This window comes from Lactuca virosa, chromosome 4, assembly GCF_052849685.1.
Source record: "Lactuca virosa cultivar CGN04683 chromosome 4, Lactuca_virosa_CGN04683_v6, whole genome shotgun sequence".
Taxonomy (NCBI): domain Eukaryota; kingdom Viridiplantae; phylum Streptophyta; class Magnoliopsida; order Asterales; family Asteraceae; genus Lactuca; species Lactuca virosa.
Window position 1 is genome coordinate 499,256,315 of NC_136429.1, and position 10,787 is coordinate 499,267,101.

A 10,787-nucleotide genomic window follows, 5' to 3' on the forward strand; every position below is an offset into this window, starting at 1 on the left:
TAACTAACTATTACGTCTAAGGCAGTGGACCTACTCGGAAATAGTATAGTACCAACAGTCGGGTATCGAACTCAGGGAACGAATTTAGTATACTAACATAACTACTAAAATATTAATCTAAAAGCAAGCAACAACTAAAAGGGGTCTTATCTGCTTTTTCAAGTTCAGAAAAACTTAAGCACTCAACTAAAAACAGTTTTATTCAGTATATTAAAAACGGTTTCGTTTAGTTTCGAATCCACATTTTTCCTATGGTTAGTTACTATTTACGAATTAATAACTTTGGTTACAAATTGTTATGTAATTAGCTATTTTGGTCCAATAAACTAATATTTTCACCAATTCATGTACTACTACGTATGGTCATACACAAGCAAACGCAGAACTAGTTATGAATTGTAATAGAGCTATGTAAGATTTATCTAGGCAATTAAGTAAACACTATTATGGTCACATTTATGTTCTCCAACCCAGCTAAGTTTGTTACTTTTATTACTTGATCAAGATGAGGTCACTCCTAGCTCTAGCAATTTAATATTCACTAAATTACTAGGTAAACACGTTCATGTAATTTAGTGGTCACTAAGATACACTAAACTTGAATTTAAGCAACAAAATCACAAACTTTAACATGCTAGGTAATGAAAATCAAACACAAGCACAAAACCAACTTTATAAAATCCATAAAATAATAAACTAAACCATAGATTCAAGGTTTCATCTAGCTAAACAAAAGTAAACGAGTTTAGCTACTCATAACGGAAATCAAACACACAAATTCATAAGCAATTGACATGATTCAAGTAAATTAAAACGAATGTGATGATTGGATCTTCAAATTCTTAATCTTAAAGCAATCCCTCCTTCCAAAGTATGTTTTTCACAGGTTTCTGTCCTCCAAATTCGATTATCTCTGAATATCCTCCCTCCAAAAGCTTCCCAAACTGTAAATGGAAAGGGATTTATATAGTTTTTGAAAATTTGTAGCTCACGTCGTGAGATAGGAGTCTCATGTAGTGAGCATGGTATTTATCCGTATCATGCAAGGATTTTGGCTTTCCACGTACTAATTTTCTAGAATTTCCCACCTCACGTCGTGAGCTTGATGTCTCACATCGTGAGTTTGGTTTTTCAGCTGAAATCTTCTTTTTTTAAGCTCTAATCCTCCAAAGTTCCAAGGCTTGTCACTTATGGTCCTTATTCTTCTAAAGTGTCTTTATTGGCTGCAAAATGTAAATTCATTCAATAAGTATCACATATCTTTGCAATTAACCAAAATATTAGTTAAAATGTATTCAAATATTGACTAAAAATGTGTATAAATATTGCAATATCAAAATACCCCACACTTATCTTTTGCTTGCCCCCAAGCATAACTATTTTTTTTGAAGTTAAACTTTCATCACCAATATCACATAAGACAATCCATTTTGAACTCATCCATTATACCAAGACCTCAATGCGTTTATTTGTGTCTAAGGTTCCTAAAAACTTCCCAATCCTAAATACTCACAATCCCTACGAACCTTCACCCATTAGTTTATACGACACTCATATTTGCAACCCTCCAAATCCATCCTCATAAATCTTTCTTAATCTCAAGGTATTTTTGGTTAAGCTACCCAAGTATACATAATATCTAGAAAGAATTACAACTTTTATACCACTGTGGAGCTCTTTGGAATTTATCTCTTCTTCGATATTTGCTCTTTGATCTCTTTGAATTCAACACCTTTTTGTTTGATTTTTGGTATCTTCGATTTTTGATTCTTCAGAATTTTGATCTTTTGATCTTCATACTTTGACAGCTCCAAAATTGTTACATCTTTTTTCAATTTTCTCTTTTTGTTTATAACTCACTTTTTTGCCCAATTCCTACATGCTTAAGTTAAGGAGCTTAACTTCAACCTTTATTGGTTAGAGGTATTAGTTTAAGTGCAATGACTACATAAGCTCTCCTGGATAGATTTCAAGTACACGTTGCAAAACTTATTATGTCATATATGTAAGGGTCGAAGACCTGTCGTAATATGTCGAAGACTTAAAGTTATTTTACAAGGCATTTTGTACGAAGCTTAGATGTTTAGTCCTTGTAATTTTTTGTGTGCTTTAATGTTTCCTATAAATAGGGACATTACTTAGAGATACAAGAAGATCAGTATGAACTTGTAAACATTCTCTCTGTAAGAATTGAAAGCATAATAGAGCTGAAACCAGATCATATTTACATCTCGTGTTCAAACTACATTCATTTTACTCTGATTTGTTTCTTACTTGATTCATCACTTCTTCAATTGGTATCAGAGCAGGAATCATAATCTGCGATCTGATTTTCACTCTGATTCAAAAGGTTTTTGAATCAAATTTCTGGTTCAAAAAGTTTTCGCACCTTTTGAAGTGAAAGAGCGTTCTAGATCTTTGTTGAGGTGCAAAGTTATTCATGATTGACTTTGTAATTGTTTGACTTTTGTAAAACCCACTTGCATGTGGAGTATTAGCCTTGTGACACATGAGTGATAGAGAGTGAGAGAGAGACATGTAAACACCTCTATAAATAGTGGGTTCATACCACTTGTAGAGGTGTGCTTGAGAGATGTAAAAGTGAGTGTGTAAGTGTGTGTTATTTATGTAGTCTAGATCTAGATCCTTTTTGTGTAACACCATATACAATCAATACATCTCTTGAACACCCAAATCACCATGTTCATTGTGCAAACTTTAATTTCGCATACCAAACCATGTTCTTATGTCACTACAATTGGTATCAGAGCGGGTCTTCAAGATCAAGGTGATTTTTGAAGAACGATTCTCGGTTTGGCAATTGTTGTCGCAATTTGAACAATTTTGGTGAGTCTCTCTCTATGATCTCTCATAATATTTGATTCGTGCGTTGCGTTCTTGATTCATGATCGTTTGACTCGTTGGGTCAAATTTTTTCTTGAAAAACCCCATTGTTGATCCAATATTTTTTTAGATCAAAACTAATCAAAAATAATAGTGTACTGTTCATGTCTGATCTATTCGACGCCCAAATTAGTTTGAAATCTGTTACTGTTCATGATTCACATATTTGAGTCCAAACATCATATATATCGTTAATGTTTATTTCTTTAAGCCCTAAATTACTTTTAATTCCTTATGCGAGAATATTTGAGCCCAAAGACTGGATCCGATACTGTGCATTTAATCGATCGCATTTATTCGTTTATGTGTTCGTCAACATTTGTTCTGAAGTATGATGTCGCATTCAATGTTACTGGTTAATCTCGTTCTTAAGTTTCGTTTTCACTCTATTGTTTCTAATAATCAATGAGATTTGATTTTTGTGATAAACTTGTGAATCGGGTGTTATCAATTTCATACCGATTAGGATCAAGTAAGTCAATCGTTTGATTAATCTCGATGAAATTGATCAAGAACCATCAATTATTTTCTATTTGATATGAATATCGAGGATAGATTCATTGATTTGGGTTTGTCGATTGATGAATTGAAGAGTCAAAACAAACAGTCAAAATTGGTGTTCTTGGTTCAACTTGTACGCATGCTTTACTGAGTTGTACAATTGGTTCATCATCGTTTTGTTCTTCAGTTCCGATTTCACTTCATTGCTCCTAATAATCAATGATAAATTGAAATCAAGTTTTGATGGTGTTGAATTCGTGTTCGTTGTATGACTTTCAATTTTGACTGGTCTTACTTTGAATCGATTGAAAGTCGAATTTATCATGGTCCATTGGAAATAGTTTGGAATCGATGATGTTGAAGTCGATTGAACGAAAGATGTGAAATCGATTTGGGTTAAGATTCGAAGACTTGAATATCGATCTGTTATATCAAGAAGTAAATGTTTCGAAGCCTTGGTTATATGATCGATGATTGGATGGTGTTTGATTGTGAATTGGGGAAGTTGAATTTCATACAAAAAGTAGAGAGGATTTCTGACGAAGGCTTGATTGAAGAAATCGTTGATGTACGAAGGGTTCCTGTATGGTTGTTGTTTGGATTCTGATAACGATTTTGAGTTATTGCTTGAAGAACGAAGTCTGATTTTGGGGTTGATCGATTCGAAGGGTATTTGCTTTGGGTTTGGGAAGAACGAACGAAAATTTGGGTTTAATGACTAACGAAAGAAATTTAGATTGTGAACAAATGATCGACTGGGTTGGAAATCTAAACTTAAATGAGTATGAATCAATTAACGAAAATGGGTGTTTCATTTCGTACGAAGCCTTGATGTTGAGCTGTTGTTGAATGAACGAAGTGTGTTGTTCTTTCAAACGAAAAACTGTAAGAACGAAGTTATGATTCAGAGGTTGGATGATTAAGAGGTTACTGTTCATTAAGAGGCTTCGTTATGCTTCGATTTCGTATGAAAAATTTTGTATGCTTTGTATGTTGAGAATTTTTGTTTGATTGGGGAAGATGAAGTTTCATACGAAGAGGAGAGAGAAAAATTTGGGTGAAGATGATTTTCGTACGAAGGGGAGAGAGAAGGAAAAAGTTTCGTGTGTTTGGGTTGCCTGATTTCGTGTGAATTGAGGAAAAATAAAGCAATGTTACGTAAATGGCCCCTGAAATTTCGTTAGTTTAACACCTTTCCAAATTTTCGTATGAAGAGGAGATGCTTTCGTACGAAGCGTTGAAAATTTCGTATGTTTGGAATGGAAAAGCAAAATTTTCGAATGTAGTCCCTCAAGTTTCGAATGGTTGACAAATGGAAAAAGGCTTCGTATGAATGATCAAAGTTTCGTATGTTTAGATCAAAAAGCAAAAATTTTCGAATTCAGTCCCTGAACCTTCGAATATTTGGCAACCTCAACAATTAATTGAAGTTTCGAATGTTTGACACTTTTCACCCAAATTCGAAAATTTTCTGAAGCTTCGAATGTTTGGGACAACTCTTCGTATGTTTTGTGCACAAAGACAGAATTTTCGAAAATAGTCCCTGAGGCTTCGAATGTTTGGCGGTTCATACCCAAATTCGAAAAAGGACTGTTTTTGCTGAAACTTGAAGAAAATGCATTTCAAGCCCCTGCAGTTTGTGCAAATTGACGCTTTCTACCCAGATTTGGAAAAGGGGGAGAGTTTTGCATATTTTGCTGTTTTAGGCGCAACGGGTCACTGCAGAATTTTGAAATTGACAATTGCTACCCATTTTTGAGAAATTTTGTCAAAGGCGATCCGTGAACGAAGCTAAAAATTGAATATTTTTTGGGTTTTCCGGATTGAAGCACAAAGTTTATGCCACATGTTAAGGGGGAGTTTTGACATGAAAAATTCCGAATAGAGCACGTTCTCTTTCCTTGAAGGTTTTATAATCAAGTTTCGATTATAAAAAGGGGGAGAAATTTATATGGAAATTCGAACTTGAATTTTTCATATTATGCGGATTTGAAGACCGAAGTGACCTTGATTTTTGAAGTATACGAAATGATGAAATTGGAAGTTTGGAAGTGATGTATTCAAAATGGGTTTGGTTTTATTGATGATTTTTGGGGTATGCTTTATGCTCACCTTTTGGTGATCAATTTGGAGTTTGAGAAGCTCGTGATCATTCGTTGATGCTCGGTTGGTACGGTCTCACATCCTAGAGCCCAAATTGAAGAATCATGGAAGAATTGAAGATTGAAGTTCGTTTCGACATGTGTCAACTTTGAGGCTCGAACCGTGTAGTTGCTCGATTTTGGAAAATTTGAAGTGGGTTATTCATTCCTAACTTTGAGGGGGAGAATGTTGGGGTGCAAAGTTATTCATGATTGACTTTGCAATTGTTTGACTTTTGTAAAACCCACTTGTATGTGGAGTATTAGCCTTGTGACACATGAGTGATAGAGAGTGAGAGAGAGACTTGTAAACACCTCTATAAATAGTGGGTTCATACCACTTGTAGAGGTGTGCTTGAGAGATGTAAAAGTGAGTGTGTAAGTGTGTGTTGTTTATGTAGTCTAGATCTAGATCCTTTTTGTGTAACACCATATACAATCAATACATCTCTTGAACACCCAAATCACCATGTTCATTGTGCAAACTTTAATTCCGCATGCCAAACCATGTTCTTATGTCACTACAATCTTCAGTTGTGATTCGATCCTGCAACTGATTTGTTGAATCGAGTGTTCAATTTTTATCTCAGTTCAATTCAACAATTTGCTTTCAAATTCTCTTTGATTTCTCAAAAATTCTCAAAAATTTTCATCCGTACATCAATGGCGAACTTCAATCTCAACTCGATGACTTCATTCTCTCATTTGCTAGGATCTTCAACTAAGATTCCTATGTTTATTCCTGAATACTATGATCAATGGGTTGATCGCATGCAAGATTACTTGAATGGACTCGATGAAGAGCTCTGGTCATGTATCTCTGGGAATATTAATCATGCGACAAATGTTCAACCAATTGGATCGTCGTCTGGAACTTCAAGTGTTGGTGATCAATCTGATCGATTGAAGAAACTTAAGAAAAGATGCATAAGAGAGTTACGCGGTGCATTACCTCCAGTTGTATACAACTATGTAAGGAGTTGTACAAATGCAAAAGTTATCTGGAATAATCTCAAAGACAAGTTTCAGGGAAGTGAGAAGACAAAAATAAATTCAGTTAAGCAATGTTTGATTGAATTAAAGGAATTCAAGCAAAAAGATGGTGAAACGATTGAATGCTATTATGATAGGCTGAATGAGTTGATCTACAAATGTAATCGTTATGGAATCACGGGGACTGCTATGGAATTCAATCTCATCTTCGTTATGGGACTCCGGAAAGAATGGAGGAGTGTTAGCATGATGGTGAAAAATCAACAAAGTTTTGACACATCTTCTCTAAATGATTTGTACAATCAACTGAAAACTCATGAAAGTGAAGTGAACGAAATAGCAGAAGAGTCGAAGCTTAGTCTGGGAGGTCCTTTAGCACTCGTCTCTAAAGTGTTTGAAAAGGAAGCAGTCGAAAAAGGTGATTCTGATGACGAAGAGGGGTTTATCATGAATTCGGATGATGAGGCAGTAGCTTTTTACTCAAACAACAGAGTCAAAAAGTTTTTCAAGAAACCGTTCGTTCCAAAGGTGAAGCAAAGTGAGGGAAAAGGTAGTTTCGTGAACAAGGCTGCTGGAAGGTTAATGAGGAAAAGAAATTGAAAGGCGATTCAGGTGTAGATTTCCATTATTGGAACAGAGCAAATCATCTAGCAAATGATTACATGCTTCGTAGGAAGGATGAAAGAAAGAACAAAGTGAAGGACGAAGCGTATTATGTGGAGAGATTGGAAGAGGTGCGTTCGAAGGCTAAAAATTTGTCGTTGGTGGCTAGAGGTGAACAGGAGGAAGAGGGCACATATCAGATCTGGTCTTCCGGATCCGATGATGAAGAGATGTGTAATCCTACGCATGGTGCCATGTATGCGAAGCTGGAGGAAGATTCTGACGAAGAGGTGACTGGTCATTGCTTCATGACCAATAGTGCTGATAAATATCCAATGACTACCAAGGTACGCATAATTCTTCAGTCTTTCAATATTCCTATAAGTGCATATGATTCTGAATTAATTGTTTTTGATGATATTGTTGCTTATTTCGATGCTTTGGTTATCTCTGCTAGCAATGAGGCTAAGAAATCAACTTCTCAGTTGATAGAAGCACAGAAGAAGTTAGATGCCAAGAAAATAAAAATAGAGAGTTTAGAATTGCAAATAACGAACATTATGTGTGATAGAGATTCGTTGTCTAGTGATGTAAAACTCTTATTAGCTCAACGAAACATATACTGTAACTCTACTAAAAGACTTTATGGTAAATTGACTGCATTGCATCATTCGTGTGAAATTAGCAACGAGCAACATAAGAAATTATTACCTTTTTTAGCATATGAGAGAGAGAAGGTTGATAATATTTCGTATGATTGTGAGAAAAATATTGTTGAGTTTGACAAAATTCCTGATGATAGATCTGCTTATGGAATTGTCAAAATTGACGAATGTCTGGATTCAAATGAATTAGTTAACATTGTGAATGATACTTTGACTAAATCAGAACAAGTCAAAATTTTGAAAAAAACTGAGAATTCAACATCTGATTATCAATCTAATTTTGCTGATATCAAAGATAACTCTGACAATATCAGTGAAATTAGTGATATTGAGGACGTTGATTGTTCTCAGTTGTCTGTCATTAATGTTGCATCAAAATCTAAAGGAAAAGAAAAGATTAAGGATTTGATGGTTAAGATTGACACTGACAAACCTTCAAATTCAAAAGTTTGTGATCCTGATTTTGTGGATATTCGAGATAGTCAAACTGATAGCAGTGATGATGAAAATGATGAAGCCAATTCGGACAAAAACGTCTCATCAAACAAAGGTTCGAAAGAAACTGAAATTCCATGAATAGTCGTTGATCAAGTGTACGGGGATATAGAAAAATTTGACAAAGTATTGTTAGAACAAGGAGCTCATTTTCTGGAAACAAACACTGTGGTGTATCCAAATTTCAAGTGCACTGATGATGTTATATTCCCGAATCAAGTGTTTGTTACTACTGGGAATGTTGAAAACATTAAACCAGAATTCAACAAAATGGTCGAAAATGATAACAAGAAAACAGTAGACGAAGGATTCTGTTCAAATCAAAGCACTGTCGAAAATAATCTAACAAACAATTCGTATGTTTTTCAAAGACGAAAACCTCAACGCAAATGGGTTGAAAAACAAAAAGCTGAGAAGGAAGTTACAAAACAAGTTGTTGTGGAAAATGAAAGTGTTGTCAAATTAAATTCACAAGAATTTAAAGAACAAATAGAAAAGTTTTCAAAAGAAAATGAAATTTCAAAAAGACAAGCACGAAATAAAATTTTCTGGCAAACTGTTGAGTCTCGAAAGAAACAAAATGGTTTAGCATTGAAAACGTCTGAAAATGTAAAGACTAAATCTGTTGAGAACAAGTCTTCAAATTTAGCATCTTATTCAGATCAAAAGAAAAATCCCGCTCAATCAACCAACACAAAATCTGAATTTTATCCAAAAACAAATTCTTCGATATTTCAAAATACAAAGTTTTCCACAAATGTCAAAACTACATCACAAAGATTTCCAAATCAACCCTCAACAAAACGATTTTCTTCTAATCATCAACAAATATTTTCTTCTAAAAAAAAATTTAACAATCAATTTTCTCAAAATACAAGCGTTGGAAATAATGATGGAAGTCGATAATGTATGACATTTCGTCCTAAATCAAATGTTGATTTCGTTCCACAAAAACCGAATTTTCTGAATTCGTCTTCAAAACAAACTTTAGAAGTTTCGTACACAAAAGGGTTGTCTCGTGACAAAAACATCGATCATTTGCTTGAAGGAAAAGAAAGAATGTATCAATCAAGGAAATATTCTCAACAACAAATTCAAGAAGCTTATGAGAAGTATGTGAATACTTCGTCAACTGAAAGCTCATCTTCAAAAGATTCGAATGTTTCGTTAAAGACTTGGCAACCAGTTTCGAAAGAGAAGCATGTTCAACCACAACCTACGAAGACGAAGGCATATGTCAGTGACAATCCCAAACTATCAAAAACTTATGTATCTGTTCCTTTACCTAGTGATGTGGACTTAATTGATAGTTTCAAAAAAAAAGTTTGTGATTGGGTTAAAAGTTCTGCATTTCATTCTGTTTTTAAAGCTAATTTCCAAGGACCCAAACAGCCTTGGGTACCTAAATTCTTTCATTGATCGCAGGTGCTATGTGACGAGCAATATGATGAGAAGTGGTATATCGATTGTGGTTGCTCACGTCACTTGACTGGACGAAAGGAAAATTCGAGAGATTTTCGAAGCTTGGAAAATGCAGGTGTTGTGAAGTTTGGAAACAATCATAAAGGTCAAGTGAAAGGATATGGGAAAGTAACGAATGGACAGTTTACTGTAAATCGCGTTGCTTATGTCGAAGGTCTTCAACACAATTTGATAAGTGTTTCACAACTCGTTGTGGGCACTGGCAATCAAGTTGTGTTTAACTAAGAAGGGAGTATCATCTCAAAGGTTAAAACGAAAAAAGTGTTACTGAAGTCAAAACGCTATGGCGATATGTTTACTCTTGATCTAAAACTGATTGTTGGGAAACCTTCAGTTTGTTTACTTTCGAAAGCTACATCTGATGTTAGCTGGTTATGGCATCGTCGTTTATCACATTTAAATTTTCGAAATTTAAATAAGTTGGTAATAGATGATCTTGTTCGAGGCTTACTAGTTTTAAAATTTGACAATGATGCCTTATGTGCAGCTTGTGAACAAGGGAAACAGCATAGAAAAGGACATCCAGTTGTGATAGATTCGAAAATTGTGGAACCGTTGGAACTTCTTCATGTTGACCTTTGTGGACCATCAACTGTTGAAAATCTCAACAAGAAATGGTACATTTTGGTTATTGTTGATGATTTTTCTCGATTCACTTGGGTGTATTTTCTCAGGTTAAAATCTGAAGTCGCTCAAACAATGATTGATTTTATCAAGAAAATTGAGATGAGTTTGAAAAAGAATGTTCGAAAAACCAAAAGTGATAATGGCTCTGAGTTCAAAAACAATATGCTGGATTCATACTTAATTGAGAAAGGAATTTCGCATAATTTTTCGTCACCATATACACCACAACAAAATGGTGTAGTTGAACGAAGAAATAGGTCACGTTGCATAGCAGCCAGAACAATGCTGACATATGCGAATCTTCCTCAATATATATGGGCCGAAGCAGTGTCAACAACATGTTTTACTCAGAATCGTTCTTTTATTAATCGACGTT